This window comes from Schistocerca gregaria, unplaced genomic scaffold (assembly GCF_023897955.1).
Source record: "Schistocerca gregaria isolate iqSchGreg1 unplaced genomic scaffold, iqSchGreg1.2 ptg000359l, whole genome shotgun sequence".
In the NCBI taxonomy this organism is placed as follows: Eukaryota; Metazoa; Arthropoda; class Insecta; order Orthoptera; family Acrididae; genus Schistocerca; species Schistocerca gregaria.
In genome coordinates, this window is record NW_026061817.1 from 733,338 (window position 1) to 755,967 (window position 22,630).

The window sequence follows — 22,630 nt, forward strand, 5'->3', positions numbered from 1 at the left end:
GTGGCAATCCCACTTTCCCTGCCAACAGCTGCTCGTATTGCATGGATAGCTTGTCGAGCATCTGTGGCTCTGTGGTTTGTGTCTCGGTAGCGCAGTAGGTAGTGCCTAAGTCTCATAATGTTAAGGTATGCCGGCACGATAACTCAGCGTGTTCGGTCAGAGGGTTATCTGCTCCCTCTAATGAAGGACTGAGTCAACGATGAACTTGAACGGGCGTCATCGGACGTCCGCCCCCAAACAACTGCAACGAACAAAATGAGAACAACAAAAAAAAAGTGGTAGAATGCTCGGCCACCACGAGGGCGGCCCGGGTTCGATTCCCGGTGGATGCATTATTTTGCTCTTCTATCTACAATGCTGCCACGCGGATTGCTCGCTTGAGATGCGTCAGCCTCAGGACCTTATAGCTGTATAGCTGCGGCTGCAGTTTAATCTAGAGAGTCGGGACAGTACGTGTAGCAAGACAACAGATTGTTCAGAAAGCGCAAACTGTCTGTCTCTAATATGTGAGGCTTAGCTAGTTTCCTGGGAAGTCGTCTCCCGCGTGCATCGGTAGCGCAGTAGGTAGCGCGTAAGTCTCATAATCTTAAGGTCGTGAGTTCGATCCTCACCTGGGGCATTTAATTTTCTGTACATCATGACTGCATTAACGGCGTTGCTGTTGCTAGGGAACGTACTTAACTGTCGTCCGTTATCCACACGGAGTGCACTCCTCAGCGTCAAAATGTTTACTTCCAATTATGACGACGTAACAAGTTTGATATTTCTCCTCCCCTGTTACAAGCAAAATGCGATGCACACAGCAATGGACAGTCAATTTTGAACTGTGCGCCATGCCGGTCTGTAGGCGCAGATATGATCGCAAGCAGAGAACAGCACTGAGTCCAGATTCAGCACAAAATACGAGAAGAGACGGAATAAATCTCACTGTTCTCAAGCAAGTTCTGTGTGGTCTAGTGGTTAGGATACCTGGCTTTCACCCAGGAGGCCCGGGTTCGATTGCCGGTACCGGAACGGAACTGTTTGCGCAAACAACGCTCCATGTTTTGGCCTTCGAACTGTCGGTGGTTGCCCTTCTTCCTTAGCTTCAACCGAACGTAATCGGGGAAAGCAGGCACGTGATGCAGTTACTGTCAGCACCGGAATAAAGGGAGAAGAGGCACTGGTCCGCTGTGGGCTGCTACCAGCGTCAGTGAGAAGTCGGTGGAGTCGCCAGTAGCGCCAGAAGCCTTCACACACGTTCCAGTTAATCACGTTGCTTGAAGCAGCTCCAGCCACAACAAGCCCAAGCCCGAAGAGCTCAGTCGGTAGAGCATTAGGCTTTTAACCTAAGGGTCCAGGGTTCAAGTCCCTGTCCGGGCGAAGATTTTAACGCTTCCGTAATGGCTCGTGTCATAGCGATAGTAGCCCTGCCGTAATCAGTGCACGGTTTTCGTTTCCCGTCAACATTCTGCGCAGACGCAATCGGTTGGGTTTTTCACGTTTCGAGGGGTGCTTCTCCTACAAGCAGTCGTGGCCGAGTGGTTAAGGCGTCTGACTAGAAATCAGATTCCCTCTGGGAGCGTAGGTTCGAGTCCTACCGACTGCGTTGGTTTTTTTTCTTTTTTTGTTTTGGAAGAAGGAGCAGAAAATATCCCGTTTTGGTACCTCGCCACACCTCACCTCTCACAGCCGTTTATAGTGCCTGTCCTTTACATAAGGGCGATTTCCAAGCGTCAGCTTTCGCGTCAGCCGAGCAAAGTCGGGACAAGTCGGGACATACTACAGGATGGTCTGGGTGGTGCAACGACGAAACAAAACCTTAATTTAAAAATCGAAAAAATGGGAAAAATAGGATGAAAAAGCAAAAAGAAGAATATAAAAAAGTCTTACTGAGTGCGTCGGTTTTTTTCTTTTTTTGTTTTGGCAGAAGGAGCAGAAAATATCGCGTTTTGGTACCCGCCACACCTCACCTCTCACAGCCGTCTATAGTGCCTGTCCTTTACATAAGGGCGATTTCCAAGCGTCAGCTTTCGCGTCAGCCGAGCAAAGTCGGGACAAGTCGGGACATACCACAGGATGGTCTGGGTGGTGCAACGACGAAAAAAAAACGTTAATTTAACAGCAGGAGCCCACATAATGATAGGGAAATATTAGCGCCACTTGCGGTGGCCGGGAATCGAACCCGAATCAACTGCTTGGAAGGAAACTATGCTCATAATTACAACACCACTGCAGTGCCGCTGCTCGCAACGCCGCGCTGTGTCGGCTTCCCGCCCGCCGGCAGCGGCCCACGGCTATAGGAGCTGCAGGCGCATTACGAGGTAGGAGGGTGCATCCACACGCATTCGGGCAGCGCCTCCAAGCACGCTACGTCTTTGGGCAAGACTCGTCGCCGCTGACGCAAGGTTACTCACACGATAATGATGAGCGGTCGTTTTAAGGCAGTGTAGTGGAGGACTCCGCGAGTTTAGCCCTTTTTTCGACGTCGCTGGGTGGCAATCCCACTTTCCCTGCCAACAGCTGCTCGTATTGCATGGATAGCTTGTCGAGCATCTGTGGCTCTGTGGTTTGTGTCTCGGTAGCGCAGTAGGTAGTGCCTAAGTCTCATAATGTTAAGGTATGCCGGCACGATAACTCAGCGTGTTCGGTCAGAGGGTTATCTGCTCCCTCTAATGAAGGACTGAGTCAACGATGAACTTGAACGGGCGTCATCGGACGTCCGCCCCCAAACAACTGCAACGAACAAAATGAGAACAACAAAAAAAAAGTGGTAGAATGCTCGGCCACCACGAGGGCGGCCCGGGTTCGATTCCCGGTGGATGCATTATTTTGCTCTTCTATCTACAATGCTGCCACGCGGATTGCTCGCTTGAGATGCGTCAGCCTCAGGACCTTATAGCTGTATAGCTGCGGCTGCAGTTTAATCTAGAGAGTCGGGACAGTACGTGTAGCAAGACAACAGATTGTTCAGAAAGCGCAAACTGTCTGTCTCTAATATGTGAGGCTTAGCTAGTTTCCTGGGAAGTCGTCTCCTGCGTGCATCGGTAGCGCAGTAGGTAGCGCGTAAGTCTCATAATCTTAAGGTCGTGAGTTCGATCCTCACCTGGGGCATTTAATTTTCTGTACATCATGACTGCATTAACGGCGTTGCTGTTGCTAGGGAACGTACTTAACTGTCGTCCGTTATCCACACGGAGTGCACTCCTCAGCGTCAAAATGTTTACTTCCAATTATGACGACGTAACAAGTTTGATATTTCTCCTCCCCTGTTACAAGCAAAATGCGATGCACACAGCAATGGACAGTCAATTTTGAACTGTGCGCCATGCCGGTCTGTAGGCGCAGATATGATCGCAAGCAGAGAACAGCACTGAGTCCAGATTCAGCACAAAATACGAGAAGAGACGGAATAAATCTCACTGTTCTCAAGCAAGTTCTGTGTGGTCTAGTGGTTAGGATACCTGGCTTTCACCCAGGAGGCCCGGGTTCGATTGCCGGTACCGGAACGGAACTGTTTGCGCAAACAACGCTCCATGTTTTGGCCTTCGAACTGTCGGTGGTTGCCCTTCTTCCTTAGCTTCAACCGAACGTAATCGGGGAAAGCAGGCACGTGATGCAGTTACTGTCAGCACCGGAATAAAGGGAGAAGAGGCACTGGTCCGCTGTGGGCTGCTACCAGCGTCAGTGAGAAGTCGGTGGAGTCGCCAGTAGCGCCAGAAGCCTTCACACACGTTCCAGTTAATCACGTTGCTTGAAGCAGCTCCAGCCACAACAAGCCCAAGCCCGAAGAGCTCAGTCGGTAGAGCATTAGGCTTTTAACCTAAGGGTCCAGGGTTCAAGTCCCTGTCCGGGCGAAGATTTTAACGCTTCCGTAATGGCTCGTGTCATAGCGATAGTAGCCCTGCCGTAATCAGTGCACGGTTTTCGTTTCCCGTCAACATTCTGCGCAGACGCAATCGGTTGGGTTTTTCACGTTTCGAGGGGTGCTTCTCCTACAAGCAGTCGTGGCCGAGTGGTTAAGGCGTCTGACTAGAAATCAGATTCCCTCTGGGAGCGTAGGTTCGAATCCTACCGACTGCGTTGGTTTTTTTTCTTTTTTTGTTTTGGAAGAAGGAGCAGAAAATATCCCGTTTTGGTACCTCGCCACACCTCACCTCTCACAGCCGTTTATAGTGCCTGTCCTTTACATAAGGGCGATTTCCAAGCGTCAGCTTTCGCGTCAGCCGAGCAAAGTCGGGACAAGTCGGGACATACTACAGGATGGTCTGGGTGGTGCAACGACGAAACAAAACCTTAATTTAAAAATCGAAAAAATGGGAAAAATAGGATGAAAAAGCAAAAAGAAGAATATAAAAAAGTCTTACTGAGTGCGTCGGTTTTTTTCTTTTTTTGTTTTGGCAGAAGGAGCAGAAAATATCGCGTTTTGGTACCCGCCACACCTCACCTCTCACAGCCGTCTATAGTGCCTGTCCTTTACATAAGGGCGATTTCCAAGCGTCAGCTTTCGCGTCAGCCGAGCAAAGTCGGGACAAGTCGGGACATACCACAGGATGGTCTGGGTGGTGCAACGACGAAAAAAAAACGTTAATTTAACAGCAGGAGCCCACATAATGATAGGGAAATATTAGCGCCACTTGCGGTGGCCGGGAATCGAACCCGAATCAACTGCTTGGAAGGAAACTATGCTCATAATTACAACACCACTGCAGTGCCGCTGCTCGCAACGCCGCGCTGTGTCGGCTTCCCGCCCGCCGGCAGCGGCCCACGGCTATAGGAGCTGCAGGCGCATTACGAGGTAGGAGGGTGCATCCACACGCATTCGGGCAGCGCCTCCAAGCACGCTACGTCTTTGGGCAAGACTCGTCGCCGCTGACGCAAGGTTACTCACACGATAATGATGAGCGGTCGTTTTAAGGCAGTGTAGTGGAGGACTCCGCGAGTTTAGCCCTTTTTTCGACGTCGCTGGGTGGCAATCCCACTTTCCCTGCCAACAGCTGCTCGTATTGCATGGATAGCTTGTCGAGCATCTGTGGCTCTGTGGTTTGTGTCTCGGTAGCGCAGTAGGTAGTGCCTAAGTCTCATAATGTTAAGGTATGCCGGCACGATAACTCAGCGTGTTCGGTCAGAGGGTTATCTGCTCCCTCTAATGAAGGACTGAGTCAACGATGAACTTGAACGGGCGTCATCGGACGTCCGCCCCCAAACAACTGCAACGAACAAAATGAGAACAACAAAAAAAAAGTGGTAGAATGCTCGGCCACCACGAGGGCGGCCCGGGTTCGATTCCCGGTGGATGCATTATTTTGCTCTTCTATCTACAATGCTGCCACGCGGATTGCTCGCTTGAGATGCGTCAGCCTCAGGACCTTATAGCTGTATAGCTGCGGCTGCAGTTTAATCTAGAGAGTCGGGACAGTACGTGTAGCAAGACAACAGATTGTTCAGAAAGCGCAAACTGTCTGTCTCTAATATGTGAGGCTTAGCTAGTTTCCTGGGAAGTCGTCTCCTGCGTGCATCGGTAGCGCAGTAGGTAGCGCGTAAGTCTCATAATCTTAAGGTCGTGAGTTCGATCCTCACCTGGGGCATTTAATTTTCTGTACATCATGACTGCATTAACGGCGTTGCTGTTGCTAGGGAACGTACTTAACTGTCGTCCGTTATCCACACGGAGTGCACTCCTCAGCGTCAAAATGTTTACTTCCAATTATGACGACGTAACAAGTTTGATATTTCTCCTCCCCTGTTACAAGCAAAATGCGATGCACACAGCAATGGACAGTCAATTTTGAACTGTGCGCCATGCCGGTCTGTAGGCGCAGATATGATCGCAAGCAGAGAACAGCACTGAGTCCAGATTCAGCACAAAATACGAGAAGAGACGGAATAAATCTCACTGTTCTCAAGCAAGTTCTGTGTGGTCTAGTGGTTCGGATACCTGGCTTTCACCCAGGAGGCCCGGGTTCGATTGCCGGTACCGGAACGGAACTGTTTGCGCAAACAACGCTCCATGTTTTGGCCTTCGAACTGTCGGTGGTTGCCCTTCTTCCTTAGCTTCAACCGAACGTAATCGGGGAAAGCAGGCACGTGATGCAGTTACTGTCAGCACCGGAATAAAGGGAGAAGAGGCACTGGTCCGCTGTGGGCTGCTACCAGCGTCAGTGAGAAGTCGGTGGAGTCGCCAGTAGCGCCAGAAGCCTTCACACACGTTCCAGTTAATCACGTTGCTTGAAGCAGCTCCAGCCACAACAAGCCCAAGCCCGAAGAGCTCAGTCGGTAGAGCATTAGGCTTTTAACCTAAGGGTCCAGGGTTCAAGTCCCTGTCCGGGCGAAGATTTTAACGCTTCCGTAATGGCTCGTGTCATAGCGATAGTAGCCCTGCCGTAATCAGTGCACGGTTTTCGTTTCCCGTCAACATTCTGCGCAGACGCAATCGGTTGGGTTTTTCACGTTTCGAGGGGTGCTTCTCCTACAAGCAGTCGTGGCCGAGTGGTTAAGGCGTCTGACTAGAAATCAGATTCCCTCTGGGAGCGTAGGTTCGAGTCCTACCGACTGCGTTGGTTTTTTTTCTTTTTTTGTTTTTGAAGAAGGAGCAGAAAATATCCCGTTTTGGTACCTCGCCACACCTCACCTCTCACAGCCGTTTATAGTGCCTGTCCTTTACATAAGGGCGATTTCCAAGCGTCAGCTTTCGCGTCAGCCGAGCAAAGTCGGGACAAGTCGGGACATACTACAGGATGGTCTGGGTGGTGCAACGACGAAACAAAACCTTAATTTAAAAATCGAAAAAATGGGAAAAATAGGATGAAAAAGCAAAAAGAAGAATATAAAAAAGTCTTACTGAGTGCGTCGGTTTTTTTCTTTTTTTGTTTTGGCAGAAGGAGCAGAAAATATCGCGTTTTGGTACCCGCCACACCTCACCTCTCACAGCCGTCTATAGTGCCTGTCCTTTACATAAGGGCGATTTCCAAGCGTCAGCTTTCGCGTCAGCCGAGCAAAGTCGGGACAAGTCGGGACATACCACAGGATGGTCTGGGTGGTGCAACGACGAAAAAAAAACGTTAATTTAACAGCAGGAGCCCACATAATGATAGGGAAATATTAGCGCCACTTGCGGTGGCCGGGAATCGAACCCGAATCAACTGCTTGGAAGGAAACTATGCTCATAATTACAACACCACTGCAGTGCCGCTGCTCGCAACGCCGCGCTGTGTCGGCTTCCCGCCCGCCGGCAGCGGCCCACGGCTATAGGAGCTGCAGGCGCATTACGAGGTAGGAGGGTGCATCCACACGCATTCGGGCAGCGCCTCCAAGCACGCTACGTCTTTGGGCAAGACTCGTCGCCGCTGACGCAAGGTTACTCACACGATAATGATGAGCGGTCGTTTTAAGGCAGTGTAGTGGAGGACTCCGCGAGTTTAGCCCTTTTTTCGACGTCGCTGGGTGGCAATCCCACTTTCCCTGCCAACAGCTGCTCGTATTGCATGGATAGCTTGTCGAGCATCTGTGGCTCTGTGGTTTGTGTCTCGGTAGCGCAGTAGGTAGTGCCTAAGTCTCATAATGTTAAGGTATGCCGGCACGATAACTCAGCGTGTTCGGTCAGAGGGTTATCTGCTCCCTCTAATGAAGGACTGAGTCAACGATGAACTTGAACGGGCGTCATCGGACGTCCGCCCCCAAACAACTGCAACGAACAAAATGAGAACAACAAAAAAAAAGTGGTAGAATGCTCGGCCACCACGAGGGCGGCCCGGGTTCGATTCCCGGTGGATGCATTATTTTGCTCTTCTATCTACAATGCTGCCACGCGGATTGCTCGCTTGAGATGCGTCAGCCTCAGGACCTTATAGCTGTATAGCTGCGGCTGCAGTTTAATCTAGAGAGTCGGGACAGTACGTGTAGCAAGACAACAGATTGTTCAGAAAGCGCAAACTGTCTGTCTCTAATATGTGAGGCTTAGCTAGTTTCCTGGGAAGTCGTCTCCTGCGTGCATCGGTAGCGCAGTAGGTAGCGCGTAAGTCTCATAATCTTAAGGTCGTGAGTTCGATCCTCACCTGGGGCATTTAATTTTCTGTACATCATGACTGCATTAACGGCGTTGCTGTTGCTAGGGAACGTACTTAACTGTCGTCCGTTATCCACACGGAGTGCACTCCTCAGCGTCAAAATGTTTACTTCCAATTATGACGACGTAACAAGTTTGATATTTCTCCTCCCCTGTTACAAGCAAAATGCGATGCACACAGCAATGGACAGTCAATTTTGAACTGTGCGCCATGCCGGTCTGTAGGCGCAGATATGATCGCAAGCAGAGAACAGCACTGAGTCCAGATTCAGCACAAAATACGAGAAGAGACGGAATAAATCTCACTGTTCTCAAGCAAGTTCTGTGTGGTCTAGTGGTTAGGATACCTGGCTTTCACCCAGGAGGCCCGGGTTCGATTGCCGGTACCGGAACGGAACTGTTTGCGCAAACAACGCTCCATGTTTTGGCCTTCGAACTGTCGGTGGTTGCCCTTCTTCCTTAGCTTCAACCGAACGTAATCGGGGAAAGCAGGCACGTGATGCAGTTACTGTCAGCACCGGAATAAAGGGAGAAGAGGCACTGGTCCGCTGTGGGCTGCTACCAGCGTCAGTGAGAAGTCGGTGGAGTCGCCAGTAGCGCCAGAAGCCTTCACACACGTTCCAGTTAATCACGTTGCTTGAAGCAGCTCCAGCCACAACAAGCCCAAGCCCGAAGAGCTCAGTCGGTAGAGCATTAGGCTTTTAACCTAAGGGTCCAGGGTTCAAGTCCCTGTCCGGGCGAAGATTTTAACGCTTCCGTAATGGCTCGTGTCATAGCGATAGTAGCCCTGCCGTAATCAGTGCACGGTTTTCGTTTCCCGTCAACATTCTGCGCAGACGCAATCGGTTGGGTTTTTCACGTTTCGAGGGGTGCTTCTCCTACAAGCAGTCGTGGCCGAGTGGTTAAGGCGTCTGACTAGAAATCAGATTCCCTCTGGGAGCGTAGGTTCGAGTCCTACCGACTGCGTTGGTTTTTTTTCTTTTTTTGTTTTGGAAGAAGGAGCAGAAAATATCCCGTTTTGGTACCTCGCCACACCTCACCTCTCACAGCCGTTTATAGTGCCTGTCCTTTACATAAGGGCGATTTCCAAGCGTCAGCTTTCGCGTCAGCCGAGCAAAGTCGGGACAAGTCGGGACATACTACAGGATGGTCTGGGTGGTGCAACGACGAAACAAAACCTTAATTTAAAAATCGAAAAAATGGGAAAAATAGGATGAAAAAGCAAAAAGAAGAATATAAAAAAGTCTTACTGAGTGCGTCGGTTTTTTTCTTTTTTTGTTTTGGCAGAAGGAGCAGAAAATATCGCGTTTTGGTACCCGCCACACCTCACCTCTCACAGCCGTCTATAGTGCCTGTCCTTTACATAAGGGCGATTTCCAAGCGTCAGCTTTCGCGTCAGCCGAGCAAAGTCGGGACAAGTCGGGACATACCACAGGATGGTCTGGGTGGTGCAACGACGAAAAAAAAACGTTAATTTAACAGCAGGAGCCCACATAATGATAGGGAAATATTAGCGCCACTTGCGGTGGCCGGGAATCGAACCCGAATCAACTGCTTGGAAGGAAACTATGCTCATAATTACAACACCACTGCAGTGCCGCTGCTCGCAACGCCGCGCTGTGTCGGCTTCCCGCCCGCCGGCAGCGGCCCACGGCTATAGGAGCTGCAGGCGCATTACGAGGTAGGAGGGTGCATCCACACGCATTCGGGCAGCGCCTCCAAGCACGCTACGTCTTTGGGCAAGACTCGTCGCCGCTGACGCAAGGTTACTCACACGATAATGATGAGCGGTCGTTTTAAGGCAGTGTAGTGGAGGACTCCGCGAGTTTAGCCCTTTTTTCGACGTCGCTGGGTGGCAATCCCACTTTCCCTGCCAACAGCTGCTCGTATTGCATGGATAGCTTGTCGAGCATCTGTGGCTCTGTGGTTTGTGTCTCGGTAGCGCAGTAGGTAGTGCCTAAGTCTCATAATGTTAAGGTATGCCGGCACGATAACTCAGCGTGTTCGGTCAGAGGGTTATCTGCTCCCTCTAATGAAGGACTGAGTCAACGATGAACTTGAACGGGCGTCATCGGACGTCCGCCCCCAAACAACTGCAACGAACAAAATGAGAACAACAAAAAAAAAGTGGTAGAATGCTCGGCCACCACGAGGGCGGCCCGGGTTCGATTCCCGGTGGATGCATTATTTTGCTCTTCTATCTACAATGCTGCCACGCGGATTGCTCGCTTGAGATGCGTCAGCCTCAGGACCTTATAGCTGTATAGCTGCGGCTGCAGTTTAATCTAGAGAGTCGGGACAGTACGTGTAGCAAGACAACAGATTGTTCAGAAAGCGCAAACTGTCTGTCTCTAATATGTGAGGCTTAGCTAGTTTCCTGGGAAGTCGTCTCCTGCGTGCATCGGTAGCGCAGTAGGTAGCGCGTAAGTCTCATAATCTTAAGGTCGTGAGTTCGATCCTCACCTGGGGCATTTAATTTTCTGTACATCATGACTGCATTAACGGCGTTGCTGTTGCTAGGGAACGTACTTAACTGTCGTCCGTTATCCACACGGAGTGCACTCCTCAGCGTCAAAATGTTTACTTCCAATTATGACGACGTAACAAGTTTGATATTTCTCCTCCCCTGTTACAAGCAAAATGCGATGCACACAGCAATGGACAGTCAATTTTGAACTGTGCGCCATGCCGGTCTGTAGGCGCAGATATGATCGCAAGCAGAGAACAGCACTGAGTCCAGATTCAGCACAAAATACGAGAAGAGACGGAATAAATCTCACTGTTCTCAAGCAAGTTCTGTGTGGTCTAGTGGTTAGGATACCTGGCTTTCACCCAGGAGGCCCGGGTTCGATTGCCGGTACCGGAACGGAACTGTTTGCGCAAACAACGCTCCATGTTTTGGCCTTCGAACTGTCGGTGGTTGCCCTTCTTCCTTAGCTTCAACCGAACGTAATCGGGGAAAGCAGGCACGTGATGCAGTTACTGTCAGCACCGGAATAAAGGGAGAAGAGGCACTGGTCCGCTGTGGGCTGCTACCAGCGTCAGTGAGAAGTCGGTGGAGTCGCCAGTAGCGCCAGAAGCCTTCACACACGTTCCAGTTAATCACGTTGCTTGAAGCAGCTCCAGCCACAACAAGCCCAAGCCCGAAGAGCTCAGTCGGTAGAGCATTAGGCTTTTAACCTAAGGGTCCAGGGTTCAAGTCCCTGTCCGGGCGAAGATTTTAACGCTTCCGTAATGGCTCGTGTCATAGCGATAGTAGCCCTGCCGTAATCAGTGCACGGTTTTCGTTTCCCGTCAACATTCTGCGCAGACGCAATCGGTTGGGTTTTTCACGTTTCGAGGGGTGCTTCTCCTACAAGCAGTCGTGGCCGAGTGGTTAAGGCGTCTGACTAGAAATCAGATTCCCTCTGGGAGCGTAGGTTCGAGTCCTACCGACTGCGTTGGTTTTTTTCTTTTTTTGTTTTGGAAGAAGGAGCAGAAAATATCCCGTTTTGGTACCTCGCCACACCTCACCTCTCACAGCCGTTTATAGTGCCTGTCCTTTACATAAGGGCGATTTCCAAGCGTCAGCTTTCGCGTCAGCCGAGCAAAGTCGGGACAAGTCGGGACATACTACAGGATGGTCTGGGTGGTGCAACGACGAAACAAAACCTTAATTTAAAAATCGAAAAAATGGGAAAAATAGGATGAAAAAGCAAAAAGAAGAATATAAAAAAGTCTTACTGAGTGCGTCGGTTTTTTTCTTTTTTTGTTTTGGCAGAAGGAGCAGAAAATATCGCGTTTTGGTACCCGCCACACCTCACCTCTCACAGCCGTCTATAGTGCCTGTCCTTTACATAAGGGCGATTTCCAAGCGTCAGCTTTCGCGTCAGCCGAGCAAAGTCGGGACAAGTCGGGACATACCACAGGATGGTCTGGGTGGTGCAACGACGAAAAAAAAACGTTAATTTAACAGCAGGAGCCCACATAATGATAGGGAAATATTAGCGCCACTTGCGGTGGCCGGGAATCGAACCCGAATCAACTGCTTGGAAGGAAACTATGCTCATAATTACAACACCACTGCAGTGCCGCTGCTCGCAACGCCGCGCTGTGTCGGCTTCCCGCCCGCCGGCAGCGGCCCACGGCTATAGGAGCTGCAGGCGCATTACGAGGTAGGAGGGTGCATCCACACGCATTCGGGCAGCGCCTCCAAGCACGCTACGTCTTTGGGCAAGACTCGTCGCCGCTGACGCAAGGTTACTCACACGATAATGATGAGCGGTCGTTTTAAGGCAGTGTAGTGGAGGACTCCGCGAGTTTAGCCCTTTTTTCGACGTCGCTGGGTGGCAATCCCACTTTCCCTGCCAACAGCTGCTCGTATTGCATGGATAGCTTGTCGAGCATCTGTGGCTCTGTGGTTTGTGTCTCGGTAGCGCAGTAGGTAGTGCCTAAGTCTCATAATGTTAAGGTATGCCGGCACGATAACTCAGCGTGTTCGGTCAGAGGGTTATCTGCTCCCTCTAATGAAGGACTGAGTCAACGATGAACTTGAACGGGCGTCATCGGACGTCCGCCCCCAAACAACTGCAACGAACAAAATGAGAACAACAAAAAAAAAGTGGTAGAATGCTCGGCCACCACGAGGGCGGCCCGGGTTCGATTCCCGGTGGATGCATTATTTTGCTCTTCTATCTACAATGCTGCCACGCGGATTGCTCGCTTGAGATGCGTCAGCCTCAGGACCTTATAGCTGTATAGCTGCGGCTGCAGTTTAATCTAGAGAGTCGGGACAGTACGTGTAGCAAGACAACAGATTGTTCAGAAAGCGCAAACTGTCTGTCTCTAATATGTGAGGCTTAGCTAGTTTCCTGGGAAGTCGTCTCCTGCGTGCATCGGTAGCGCAGTAGGTAGCGCGTAAGTCTCATAATCTTAAGGTCGTGAGTTCGATCCTCACCTGGGGCATTTAATTTTCTGTACATCATGACTGCATTAACGGCGTTGCTGTTGCTAGGGAACGTACTTAACTGTCGTCCGTTATCCACACGGAGTGCACTCCTCAGCGTCAAAATGTTTACTTCCAATTATGACGACGTAACAAGTTTGATATTTCTCCTCCCCTGTTACAAGCAAAATGCGATGCACACAGCAATGGACAGTCAATTTTGAACTGTGCGCCATGCCGGTCTGTAGGCGCAGATATGATCGCAAGCAGAGAACAGCACTGAGTCCAGATTCAGCACAAAATACGAGAAGAGACGGAATAAATCTCACTGTTCTCAAGCAAGTTCTGTGTGGTCTAGTGGTTAGGATACCTGGCTTTCACCCAGGAGGCCCGGGTTCGATTGCCGGTACCGGAACGGAACTGTTTGCGCAAACAACGCTCCATGTTTTGGCCTTCGAACTGTCGGTGGTTGCCCTTCTTCCTTAGCTTCAACCGAACGTAATCGGGGAAAGCAGGCACGTGATGCAGTTACTGTCAGCACCGGAATAAAGGGAGAAGAGGCACTGGTCCGCTGTGGGCTGCTACCAGCGTCAGTGAGAAGTCGGTGGAGTCGCCAGTAGCGCCAGAAGCCTTCACACACGTTCCAGTTAATCACGTTGCTTGAAGCAGCTCCAGCCACAACAAGCCCAAGCCCGAAGAGCTCAGTCGGTAGAGCATTAGGCTTTTAACCTAAGGGTCCAGGGTTCAAGTCCCTGTCCGGGCGAAGATTTTAACGCTTCCGTAATGGCTCGTGTCATAGCGATAGTAGCCCTGCCGTAATCAGTGCACGGTTTTCGTTTCCCGTCAACATTCTGCGCAGACGCAATCGGTTGGGTTTTTCACGTTTCGAGGGGTGCTTCTCGTACAAGCAGTCGTGGCCGAGTGGTTAAGGCGTCTGACTAGAAATCAGATTCCCTCTGGGAGCGTAGGTTCGAGTCCTACCGACTGCGTTGGTTTTTTTCTTTTTTTGTTTTGGAAGAAGGAGCAGAAAATATCCCGTTTTGGTACCTCGCCACACCTCACCTCTCACAGCCGTTTATAGTGCCTGTCCTTTACATAAGGGCGATTTCCAAGCGTCAGCTTTCGCGTCAGCCGAGCAAAGTCGGGACAAGTCGGGACATACTACAGGATGGTCTGGGTGGTGCAACGACGAAACAAAACCTTAATTTAAAAATCGAAAAAATGGGAAAAATAGGATGAAAAAGCAAAAAGAAGAATATAAAAAAGTCTTACTGAGTGCGTCGGTTTTTTTCTTTTTTTGTTTTGGCAGAAGGAGCAGAAAATATCGCGTTTTGGTACCCGCCACACCTCACCTCTCACAGCCGTCTATAGTGCCTGTCCTTTACATAAGGGCGATTTCCAAGCGTCAGCTTTCGCGTCAGCCGAGCAAAGTCGGGACAAGTCGGGACATACCACAGGATGGTCTGGGTGGTGCAACGACGAAAAAAAAACGTTAATTTAACAGCAGGAGCCCACATAATGATAGGGAAATATTAGCGCCACTTGCGGTGGCCGGGAATCGAACCCGAATCAACTGCTTGGAAGGAAACTATGCTCATAATTACAACACCACTGCAGTGCCGCTGCTCGCAACGCCGCGCTGTGTCGGCTTCCCGCCCGCCGGCAGCGGCCCACGGCTATAGGAGCTGCAGGCGCATTACGAGGTAGGAGGGTGCATCCACACGCATTCGGGCAGCGCCTCCAAGCACGCTACGTCTTTGGGCAAGACTCGTCGCCGCTGACGCAAGGTTACTCACACGATAATGATGAGCGGTCGTTTTAAGGCAGTGTAGTGGAGGACTCCGCGAGTTTAGCCCTTTTTTCGACGTCGCTGGGTGGCAATCCCACTTTCCCTGCCAACAGCTGCTCGTATTGCATGGATAGCTTGTCGAGCATCTGTGGCTCTGTGGTTTGTGTCTCGGTAGCGCAGTAGGTAGTGCCTAAGTCTCATAATGTTAAGGTATGCCGGCACGATAACTCAGCGTGTTCGGTCAGAGGGTTATCTGCTCCCTCTAATGAAGGACTGAGTCAACGATGAACTTGAACGGGCGTCATCGGACGTCCGCCCCCAAACAACTGCAACGAACAAAATGAGAACAACAAAAAAAAAGTGGTAGAATGCTCGGCCACCACGAGGGCGGCCCGGGTTCGATTCCCGGTGGATGCATTATTTTGCTCTTCTATCTACAATGCTGCCACGCGGATTGCTCGCTTGAGATGCGTCAGCCTCAGGACCTTATAGCTGTATAGCTGCGGCTGCAGTTTAATCTAGAGAGTCGGGACAGTACGTGTAGCAAGACAACAGATTGTTCAGAAAGCGCAAACTGTCTGTCTCTAATATGTGAGGCTTAGCTAGTTTCCTGGGAAGTCGTCTCCTGCGTGCATCGGTAGCGCAGTAGGTAGCGCGTAAGTCTCATAATCTTAAGGTCGTGAGTTCGATCCTCACCTGGGGCATTTAATTTTCTGTACATCATGACTGCATTAACGGCGTTGCTGTTGCTAGGGAACGTACTTAACTGTCGTCCGTTATCCACACGGAGTGCACTCCTCAGCGTCAAAATGTTTACTTCCAATTATGACGACGTAACAAGTTTGATATTTCTCCTCCCCTGTTACAAGCAAAATGCGATGCACACAGCAATGGACAGTCAATTTTGAACTGTGCGCCATGCCGGTCTGTAGGCGCAGATATGATCGCAAGCAGAGAACAGCACTGAGTCCAGATTCAGCACAAAATACGAGAAGAGACGGAATAAATCTCACTGTTCTCAAGCAAGTTCTGTGTGGTCTAGTGGTTAGGATACCTGGCTTTCACCCAGGAGGCCCGGGTTCGATTGCCGGTACCGGAACGGAACTGTTTGCGCAAACAACGCTCCATGTTTTGGCCTTCGAACTGTCGGTGGTTGCCCTTCTTCCTTAGCTTCAACCGAACGTAATCGGGGAAAGCAGGCACGTGATGCAGTTACTGTCAGCACCGGAATAAAGGGAGAAGAGGCACTGGTCCGCTGTGGGCTGCTACCAGCGTCAGTGAGAAGTCGGTGGAGTCGCCAGTAGCGCCAGAAGCCTTCACACACGTTCCAGTTAATCACGTTGCTTGAAGCAGCTCCAGCCACAACAAGCCCAAGCCCGAAGAGCTCAGTCGGTAGAGCATTAGGCTTTTAACCTAAGGGTCCAGGGTTCAAGTCCCTGTCCGGGCGAAGATTTTAACGCTTCCGTAATGGCTCGTGTCATAGCGATAGTAGCCCTGCCGTAATCAGTGCACGGTTTTCGTTTCCCGTCAACATTCTGCGCAGACGCAATCGGTTGGGTTTTTCACGTTTCGAGGGGTGCTTCTCGTACAAGCAGTCGTGGCCGAGTGGTTAAGGCGTCTGACTAGAAATCAGATTCCCTCTGGGAGCGTAGGTTCGAGTCCTACCGACTGCGTTGGTTTTTTTCTTTTTTTGTTTTGGAAGAAGGAGCAGAAAATATCCCGTTTTGGTACCTCGCCACACCTCACCTCTCACAGCCGTTTATAGTGCCTGTCCTTTACATAAGGGCGATTTCCAAGCGTCAGCTTTCGCGTCAGCCGAGCAAAGTCGGGACAAGTCGGGACATACTACAGGATGGTCTGGGTGGTGCAACGACGAAACAAAACCTTAATTTAAAAATCGAAAAAATGGGAAAAATAGGATGAAAAAGCAAAAAGAAGAATATAAAAAAGTCTTACTGAGTGCGTCGGTTTTTTTCTTTTTTTGTTTTGGCAGAAGGAGCAGAAAATATCGCGTTTTGGTACCCGCCACACCTCACCTCTCACAGCCGTCTATAGTGCCTGTCCTTTACATAAGGGCGATTTCCAAGCGTCAGCTTTCGCGTCAGCCGAGCAAAGTCGGGACAAGTCGGGACATACCACAGGATGGTCTGGGTGGTGCAACGACGAAAAAAAAACGTTAATTTAACAGCAGGAGCCCACATAATGATAGGGAAATATTAGCGCCACTTGCGGTGGCCGGGAATCGAACCCGAATCAACTGCTTGGAAGGAAACTATGCTCATAATTACAACACCACTGCAGTGCCGCTGCTCGCAACGCCGCGCTGTGTCGGCTTCCCGCCCGCCGGCAGCGGCCCACGGCTATAGGAGCTGCAGGCGCATTACGAGGTAGGAGGGTGCATCCACACGCATTCGGGCAGCGCCTCCAAGCACGCTACGTCTTTGGGCAAGACTCGTCGCCGCTGACGCAAGGTTACTCACACGATAATGATGAGCGGTCGTTTTAAGGCAGTGTAGTGGAGGACTCCGCGAGTTTAGCCCTTTTTTCGACGTCGCTGGGTGGCAATCCCACTTTCCCTGCCAACAGCTGCTCGTATTGCATGGATAGCTTGTCGAGCATCTGTGGCTCTGTGGTTTGTGTCTCGGTAGCGCAGTAGGTAGTGCCTAAGTCTCATAATGTTAAGGTATGCCGGCACGATAACTCAGCGTGTTCGGTCAGAGGGTTATCTGCTCCCTCTAATGAAGGACTGAGTCAACGATGAACTTGAACGGGCGTCATCGGACGTCCGCCCCCAAACAACTGCAACGAACAAAATGAGAACAACAAAAAAAAAGTGGTAGAATGCTCGGCCACCACGAGGGCGGCCCGGGTTCGATTCCCGGTGGATGCATTATTTTGCTCTTCTATCTACAATGCTGCCACGCGGATTGCTCGCTTGAGATGCGTCAGCCTCAGGACCTTATAGCTGTATAGCTGCGGCTGCAGTTTAATCTAGAGAGTCGGGACAGTACGTGTAGCAAGACAACAGATTGTTCAGAAAGCGCAAACTGTCTGTCTCTAATATGTGAGGCTTAGCTAGTTTCCTGGGAAGTCGTCTCCTGCGTGCATCGGTAGCGCAGTAGGTAGCGCGTAAGTCTCATAATCTTAAGGTCGTGAGTTCGATCCTCACCTGGGGCATTTAATTTTCTGTACATCATGACTGCATTAACGGCGTTGCTGTTGCTAGGGAACGTACTTAACTGTCGTCCGTTATCCACACGGAGTGCACTCCTCAGCGTCAAAATGTTTACTTCCAATTATGACGACGTAACAAGTTTGATATTTCTCCTCCCCTGTTACAAGCAAAATGCGATGCACACAGCAATGGACAGTCAATTTTGAACTGTGCGCCATGCCGGTCTGTAGGCGCAGATATGATCGCAAGCAGAGAACAGCACTGAGTCCAGATTCAGCACAAAATACGAGAAGAGACGGAATAAATCTCACTGTTCTCAAGCAAGTTCTGTGTGGTCTAGTGGTTAGGATACCTGGCTTTCACCCAGGAGGCCCGGGTTCGATTGCCGGTACCGGAACGGAACTGTTTGCGCAAACAACGCTCCATGTTTTGGCCTTCGAACTGTCGGTGGTTGCCCTTCTTCCTTAGCTTCAACCGAACGTAATCGGGGAAAGCAGGCACGTGATGCAGTTACTGTCAGCACCGGAATAAAGGGAGAAGAGGCACTGGTCCGCTGTGGGCTGCTACCAGCGTCAGTGAGAAGTCGGTGGAGTCGCCAGTAGCGCCAGAAGCCTTCACACACGTTCCAGTTAATCACGTTGCTTGAAGCAGCTCCAGCCACAACAAGCCCAAGCCCGAAGAGCTCCGTCGGTAGAGCATTAGGCTTTTAACCTAAGGGTCCAGGGTTCAAGTCCCTGTCCGGGCGAAGATTTTAACGCTTCCGTAATGGCTCGTGTCATAGCGATAGTAGCCCTGCCGTAATCAGTGCACGGTTTTCGTTTCCCGTCAACATTCTGCGCAGACGCAATCGGTTGGGTTTTTCACGTTTCGAGGGGTGCTTCTCGTACAAGCAGTCGTGGCCGAGTGGTTAAGGCGTCTGACTAGAAATCAGATTCCCTCTGGGAGCGTAGGTTCGAGTCCTACCGACTGCGTTGGTTTTTTCTTTTTTTGTTTTGGAAGAAGGAGCAGAAAATATCCCGTTTTGGTACCTCGCCACACCTCACCTCTCACAGCCGTTTATAGTGCCTGTCCTTTACATAAGGGCGATTTCCAAGCGTCAGCTTTCGCGTCAGCCGAGCAAAGTCGGGACAAGTCGGGACATACTACAGGATGGTCTGGGTGGTGCAACGACGAAACAAAACCTTAATTTAAAAATCGAAAAAATGGGAAAAATAGGATGAAAAAGCAAAAAGAAGAATATAAAAAAGTCTTACTGAGTGCGTCGGTTTTTTTCTTTTTTTGTTTTGGCAGAAGGAGCAGAAAATATCGCGTTTTGGTACCCGCCACACCTCACCTCTCACAGCCGTCTATAGTGCCTGTCCTTTACATAAGGGCGATTTCCAAGCGTCAGCTTTCGCGTCAGCCGAGCAAAGTCGGGACAAGTCGGGACATACCACAGGATGGTCTGGGTGGTGCAACGACGAAAAAAAAACGTTAATTTAACAGCAGGAGCCCACATAATGATAGGGAAATATTAGCGCCACTTGCGGTGGCCGGGAATCGAACCCGAATCAACTGCTTGGAAGGAAACTATGCTCATAATTACAACACCACTGCAGTGCCGCTGCTCGCAACGCCGCGCTGTGTCGGCTTCCCGCCCGCCGGCAGCGGCCCACGGCTATAGGAGCTGCAGGCGCATTACGAGGTAGGAGGGTGCATCCACACGCATTCGGGCAGCGCCTCCAAGCACGCTACGTCTTTGGGCAAGACTCGTCGCCGCTGACGCAAGGTTACTCACACGATAATGATGAGCGGTCGTTTTAAGGCAGTGTAGTGGAGGACTCCGCGAGTTTAGCCCTTTTTTCGACGTCGCTGGGTGGCAATCCCACTTTCCCTGCCAACAGCTGCTCGTATTGCATGGATAGCTTGTCGAGCATCTGTGGCTCTGTGGTTTGTGTCTCGGTAGCGCAGTAGGTAGTGCCTAAGTCTCATAATGTTAAGGTATGCCGGCACGATAACTCAGCGTGTTCGGTCAGAGGGTTATCTGCTCCCTCTAATGAAGGACTGAGTCAACGATGAACTTGAACGGGCGTCATCGGACGTCCGCCCCCAAACAACTGCAACGAACAAAATGAGAACAACAAAAAAAAAGTGGTAGAATGCTCGGCCACCACGAGGGCGGCCCGGGTTCGATTCCCGGTGGATGCATTATTTTGCTCTTCTATCTACAATGCTGCCACGCGGATTGCTCGCTTGAGATGCGTCAGCCTCAGGACCTTATAGCTGTATAGCTGCGGCTGCAGTTTAATCTAGAGAGTCGGGACAGTACGTGTAGCAAGACAACAGATTGTTCAGAAAGCGCAAACTGTCTGTCTCTAATATGTGAGGCTTAGCTAGTTTCCTGGGAAGTCGTCTCCTGCGTGCATCGGTAGCGCAGTAGGTAGCGCGTAAGTCTCATAATCTTAAGGTCGTGAGTTCGATCCTCACCTGGGGCATTTAATTTTCTGTACATCATGACTGCATTAACGGCGTTGCTGTTGCTAGGGAACGTACTTAACTGTCGTCCGTTATCCACACGGAGTGCACTCCTCAGCGTCAAAATGTTTACTTCCAATTATGACGACGTAACAAGTTTGATATTTCTCCTCCCCTGTTACAAGCAAAATGCGATGCACACAGCAATGGACAGTCAATTTTGAACTGTGCGCCATGCCGGTCTGTAGGCGCAGATATGATCGCAAGCAGAGAACAGCACTGAGTCCAGATTCAGCACAAAATACGAGAAGAGACGGAATAAATCTCACACACTAGATCGCGTGTTTGTGTGGTCTAGTGGTTAGGATACCTGGCTTTCACCCAGGAGGCCCGGGTTCGATTGCCGGTACCGGAACGGAACTGTTTGCGCAAACAACGCTCCATGTTTTGGCCTTCGAACTGTCGGTGGTTGCCCTTCTTCCTTAGCTTCAACCGAACGTAATCGGGGAAAGCAGGCACGTGATGCAGTTACTGTCAGCACCGGAATAAAGGGAGAAGAGGCACTGGTCCGCTGTGGGCTGCTACCAGCGTCAGTGAGAAGTCGGTGGAGTCGCCAGTAGCGCCAGAAGCCTTCACACACGTTCCAGTTAATCACGTTGCTTGAAGCAGCTCCAGCCACAACAAGCCCAAGCCCGAAGAGCTCCGTCGGTAGAGCATTAGGCTTTTAACCTAAGGGTCCAGGGTTCAAGTCCCTGTCCGGGCGAAGATTTTAACGCTTCCGTAATGGCTCGTGTCATAGCGATAGTAGCCCTGCCGTAATCAGTGCACGGTTTTCGTTTCCCGTCAACATTCTGCGCAGACGCAATCGGTTGGGTTTTTCACGTTTCGAGGGGTGCTTCTCCTACAAGCAGTCGTGGCCGAGTGGTTAAGGCGTCTGACTAGAAATCAGATTCCCTCTGGGAGCGTAGGTTCGAGTCCTACCGACTGCGTTGGTTTTTTTCTTTTTTTGTTTTGGAAGAAGGAGCAGAAAATATCCCGTTTTGGTACCTCGCCACACCTCACCTCTCACAGCCGTTTATAGTGCCTGTCCTTTACATAAGGGCGATTTCCAAGCGTCAGCTTTCGCGTCAGCCGAGCAAAGTCGGGACAAGTCGGGACATACTACAGGATGGTCTGGGTGGTGCAACGACGAAACAAAACCTTAATTTAAAAATCGAAAAAATGGGAAAAATAGGATGAAAAAGCAAAAAGAAGAATATAAAAAAGTCTTACTGAGTGCGTCGGTTTTTTTCTTTTTTTGTTTTGGCAGAAGGAGCAGAAAATATCGCGTTTTGGTACCCGCCACACCTCACCTCTCACAGCCGTCTATAGTGCCTGTCCTTTACATAAGGGCGATTTCCAAGCGTCAGCTTTCGCGTCAGCCGAGCAAAGTCGGGACAAGTCGGGACATACCACAGGATGGTCTGGGTGGTGCAACGACGAAAAAAAAACGTTAATTTAACAGCAGGAGCCCACATAATGATAGGGAAATATTAGCGCCACTTGCGGTGGCCGGGAATCGAACCCGAATCAACTGCTTGGAAGGAAACTATGCTCATAATTACAACACCACTGCAGTGCCGCTGCTCGCAACGCCGCGCTGTGTCGGCTTCCCGCCCGCCGGCAGCGGCCCACGGCTATAGGAGCTGCAGGCGCATTACGAGGTAGGAGGGTGCATCCACACGCATTCGGGCAGCGCCTCCAAGCACGCTACGTCTTTGGGCAAGACTCGTCGCCGCTGACGCAAGGTTACTCACACGATAATGATGAGCGGTCGTTTTAAGGCAGTGTAGTGGAGGACTCCGCGAGTTTAGCCCTTTTTTCGACGTCGCTGGGTGGCAATCCCACTTTCCCTGCCAACAGCTGCTCGTATTGCATGGATAGCTTGTCGAGCATCTGTGGCTCTGTGGTTTGTGTCTCGGTAGCGCAGTAGGTAGTGCCTAAGTCTCATAATGTTAAGGTATGCCGGCACGATAACTCAGCGTGTTCGGTCAGAGGGTTATCTGCTCCCTCTAATGAAGGACTGAGTCAACGATGAACTTGAACGGGCGTCATCGGACGTCCGCCCCCAAACAACTGCAACGAACAAAATGAGAACAACAAAAAAAAAGTGGTAGAATGCTCGGCCACCACGAGGGCGGCCCGGGTTCGATTCCCGGTGGATGCATTATTTTGCTCTTCTATCTACAATGCTGCCACGCGGAT

The 22,630-nt window shown here is 50.7% G+C and overlaps 34 non-coding genes across 34 annotated transcripts; all 34 read left to right on the top strand.

Annotated features, from left to right (window-relative positions):
- Window positions 1-546: 546 nt before the first annotated feature.
- Window positions 547-619, top strand: Trnam-cau (transfer RNA methionine (anticodon CAU)). The gene has a single exon. It is a non-coding gene; the product is annotated as a tRNA-Met (tRNA).
- Window positions 620-942: 323 nt separating this feature from the next.
- On the top strand, window positions 943-1,014 carry Trnae-uuc (transfer RNA glutamic acid (anticodon UUC)). The gene has a single exon. It is a non-coding gene; the product is annotated as a tRNA-Glu (tRNA).
- Window positions 1,015-1,289: 275 nt separating this feature from the next.
- Trnak-uuu (transfer RNA lysine (anticodon UUU)) lies at window positions 1,290-1,362 on the top strand. Its single transcript has one exon. It is a non-coding gene; the product is annotated as a tRNA-Lys (tRNA).
- A 144-nt stretch (window positions 1,363-1,506) lies between these two features.
- On the top strand, window positions 1,507-1,588 carry Trnas-aga (transfer RNA serine (anticodon AGA)). The gene has a single exon. It is a non-coding gene; the product is annotated as a tRNA-Ser (tRNA).
- A 1,432-nt stretch (window positions 1,589-3,020) lies between these two features.
- On the top strand, window positions 3,021-3,093 carry Trnam-cau (transfer RNA methionine (anticodon CAU)). The gene has a single exon. It is a non-coding gene; the product is annotated as a tRNA-Met (tRNA).
- A 323-nt stretch (window positions 3,094-3,416) lies between these two features.
- Window positions 3,417-3,488, top strand: Trnae-uuc (transfer RNA glutamic acid (anticodon UUC)). The gene has a single exon. It is a non-coding gene; the product is annotated as a tRNA-Glu (tRNA).
- Window positions 3,489-3,763: 275 nt separating this feature from the next.
- Trnak-uuu (transfer RNA lysine (anticodon UUU)) lies at window positions 3,764-3,836 on the top strand. The gene has a single exon. It is a non-coding gene; the product is annotated as a tRNA-Lys (tRNA).
- Window positions 3,837-3,980: 144 nt separating this feature from the next.
- Window positions 3,981-4,062, top strand: Trnas-aga (transfer RNA serine (anticodon AGA)). Its single transcript has one exon. It is a non-coding gene; the product is annotated as a tRNA-Ser (tRNA).
- Window positions 4,063-5,494: 1,432 nt separating this feature from the next.
- Trnam-cau (transfer RNA methionine (anticodon CAU)) lies at window positions 5,495-5,567 on the top strand. Its single transcript has one exon. It is a non-coding gene; the product is annotated as a tRNA-Met (tRNA).
- Window positions 5,568-6,237: 670 nt separating this feature from the next.
- On the top strand, window positions 6,238-6,310 carry Trnak-uuu (transfer RNA lysine (anticodon UUU)). Its single transcript has one exon. It is a non-coding gene; the product is annotated as a tRNA-Lys (tRNA).
- Window positions 6,311-6,454: 144 nt separating this feature from the next.
- Trnas-aga (transfer RNA serine (anticodon AGA)) lies at window positions 6,455-6,536 on the top strand. Its single transcript has one exon. It is a non-coding gene; the product is annotated as a tRNA-Ser (tRNA).
- Window positions 6,537-7,968: 1,432 nt separating this feature from the next.
- Trnam-cau (transfer RNA methionine (anticodon CAU)) lies at window positions 7,969-8,041 on the top strand. Its single transcript has one exon. It is a non-coding gene; the product is annotated as a tRNA-Met (tRNA).
- Window positions 8,042-8,364: 323 nt separating this feature from the next.
- Window positions 8,365-8,436, top strand: Trnae-uuc (transfer RNA glutamic acid (anticodon UUC)). Its single transcript has one exon. It is a non-coding gene; the product is annotated as a tRNA-Glu (tRNA).
- A 275-nt stretch (window positions 8,437-8,711) lies between these two features.
- Trnak-uuu (transfer RNA lysine (anticodon UUU)) lies at window positions 8,712-8,784 on the top strand. The gene has a single exon. It is a non-coding gene; the product is annotated as a tRNA-Lys (tRNA).
- Window positions 8,785-8,928: 144 nt separating this feature from the next.
- Trnas-aga (transfer RNA serine (anticodon AGA)) lies at window positions 8,929-9,010 on the top strand. The gene has a single exon. It is a non-coding gene; the product is annotated as a tRNA-Ser (tRNA).
- A 1,432-nt stretch (window positions 9,011-10,442) lies between these two features.
- On the top strand, window positions 10,443-10,515 carry Trnam-cau (transfer RNA methionine (anticodon CAU)). Its single transcript has one exon. It is a non-coding gene; the product is annotated as a tRNA-Met (tRNA).
- A 323-nt stretch (window positions 10,516-10,838) lies between these two features.
- Window positions 10,839-10,910, top strand: Trnae-uuc (transfer RNA glutamic acid (anticodon UUC)). The gene has a single exon. It is a non-coding gene; the product is annotated as a tRNA-Glu (tRNA).
- A 275-nt stretch (window positions 10,911-11,185) lies between these two features.
- On the top strand, window positions 11,186-11,258 carry Trnak-uuu (transfer RNA lysine (anticodon UUU)). The gene has a single exon. It is a non-coding gene; the product is annotated as a tRNA-Lys (tRNA).
- A 144-nt stretch (window positions 11,259-11,402) lies between these two features.
- Trnas-aga (transfer RNA serine (anticodon AGA)) lies at window positions 11,403-11,484 on the top strand. Its single transcript has one exon. It is a non-coding gene; the product is annotated as a tRNA-Ser (tRNA).
- A 1,431-nt stretch (window positions 11,485-12,915) lies between these two features.
- On the top strand, window positions 12,916-12,988 carry Trnam-cau (transfer RNA methionine (anticodon CAU)). The gene has a single exon. It is a non-coding gene; the product is annotated as a tRNA-Met (tRNA).
- Window positions 12,989-13,311: 323 nt separating this feature from the next.
- On the top strand, window positions 13,312-13,383 carry Trnae-uuc (transfer RNA glutamic acid (anticodon UUC)). Its single transcript has one exon. It is a non-coding gene; the product is annotated as a tRNA-Glu (tRNA).
- Window positions 13,384-13,658: 275 nt separating this feature from the next.
- On the top strand, window positions 13,659-13,731 carry Trnak-uuu (transfer RNA lysine (anticodon UUU)). Its single transcript has one exon. It is a non-coding gene; the product is annotated as a tRNA-Lys (tRNA).
- A 144-nt stretch (window positions 13,732-13,875) lies between these two features.
- On the top strand, window positions 13,876-13,957 carry Trnas-aga (transfer RNA serine (anticodon AGA)). Its single transcript has one exon. It is a non-coding gene; the product is annotated as a tRNA-Ser (tRNA).
- Window positions 13,958-15,388: 1,431 nt separating this feature from the next.
- On the top strand, window positions 15,389-15,461 carry Trnam-cau (transfer RNA methionine (anticodon CAU)). Its single transcript has one exon. It is a non-coding gene; the product is annotated as a tRNA-Met (tRNA).
- A 323-nt stretch (window positions 15,462-15,784) lies between these two features.
- On the top strand, window positions 15,785-15,856 carry Trnae-uuc (transfer RNA glutamic acid (anticodon UUC)). Its single transcript has one exon. It is a non-coding gene; the product is annotated as a tRNA-Glu (tRNA).
- A 275-nt stretch (window positions 15,857-16,131) lies between these two features.
- On the top strand, window positions 16,132-16,204 carry Trnak-uuu (transfer RNA lysine (anticodon UUU)). Its single transcript has one exon. It is a non-coding gene; the product is annotated as a tRNA-Lys (tRNA).
- A 144-nt stretch (window positions 16,205-16,348) lies between these two features.
- Window positions 16,349-16,430, top strand: Trnas-aga (transfer RNA serine (anticodon AGA)). Its single transcript has one exon. It is a non-coding gene; the product is annotated as a tRNA-Ser (tRNA).
- A 1,431-nt stretch (window positions 16,431-17,861) lies between these two features.
- Window positions 17,862-17,934, top strand: Trnam-cau (transfer RNA methionine (anticodon CAU)). Its single transcript has one exon. It is a non-coding gene; the product is annotated as a tRNA-Met (tRNA).
- Window positions 17,935-18,257: 323 nt separating this feature from the next.
- On the top strand, window positions 18,258-18,329 carry Trnae-uuc (transfer RNA glutamic acid (anticodon UUC)). Its single transcript has one exon. It is a non-coding gene; the product is annotated as a tRNA-Glu (tRNA).
- A 275-nt stretch (window positions 18,330-18,604) lies between these two features.
- Window positions 18,605-18,677, top strand: Trnak-uuu (transfer RNA lysine (anticodon UUU)). Its single transcript has one exon. It is a non-coding gene; the product is annotated as a tRNA-Lys (tRNA).
- Window positions 18,678-18,821: 144 nt separating this feature from the next.
- Window positions 18,822-18,903, top strand: Trnas-aga (transfer RNA serine (anticodon AGA)). The gene has a single exon. It is a non-coding gene; the product is annotated as a tRNA-Ser (tRNA).
- Window positions 18,904-20,333: 1,430 nt separating this feature from the next.
- Trnam-cau (transfer RNA methionine (anticodon CAU)) lies at window positions 20,334-20,406 on the top strand. The gene has a single exon. It is a non-coding gene; the product is annotated as a tRNA-Met (tRNA).
- A 670-nt stretch (window positions 20,407-21,076) lies between these two features.
- Trnak-uuu (transfer RNA lysine (anticodon UUU)) lies at window positions 21,077-21,149 on the top strand. Its single transcript has one exon. It is a non-coding gene; the product is annotated as a tRNA-Lys (tRNA).
- Window positions 21,150-21,293: 144 nt separating this feature from the next.
- Window positions 21,294-21,375, top strand: Trnas-aga (transfer RNA serine (anticodon AGA)). The gene has a single exon. It is a non-coding gene; the product is annotated as a tRNA-Ser (tRNA).
- The last annotated feature ends 1,255 nt before the right edge of the window (window positions 21,376-22,630 follow it).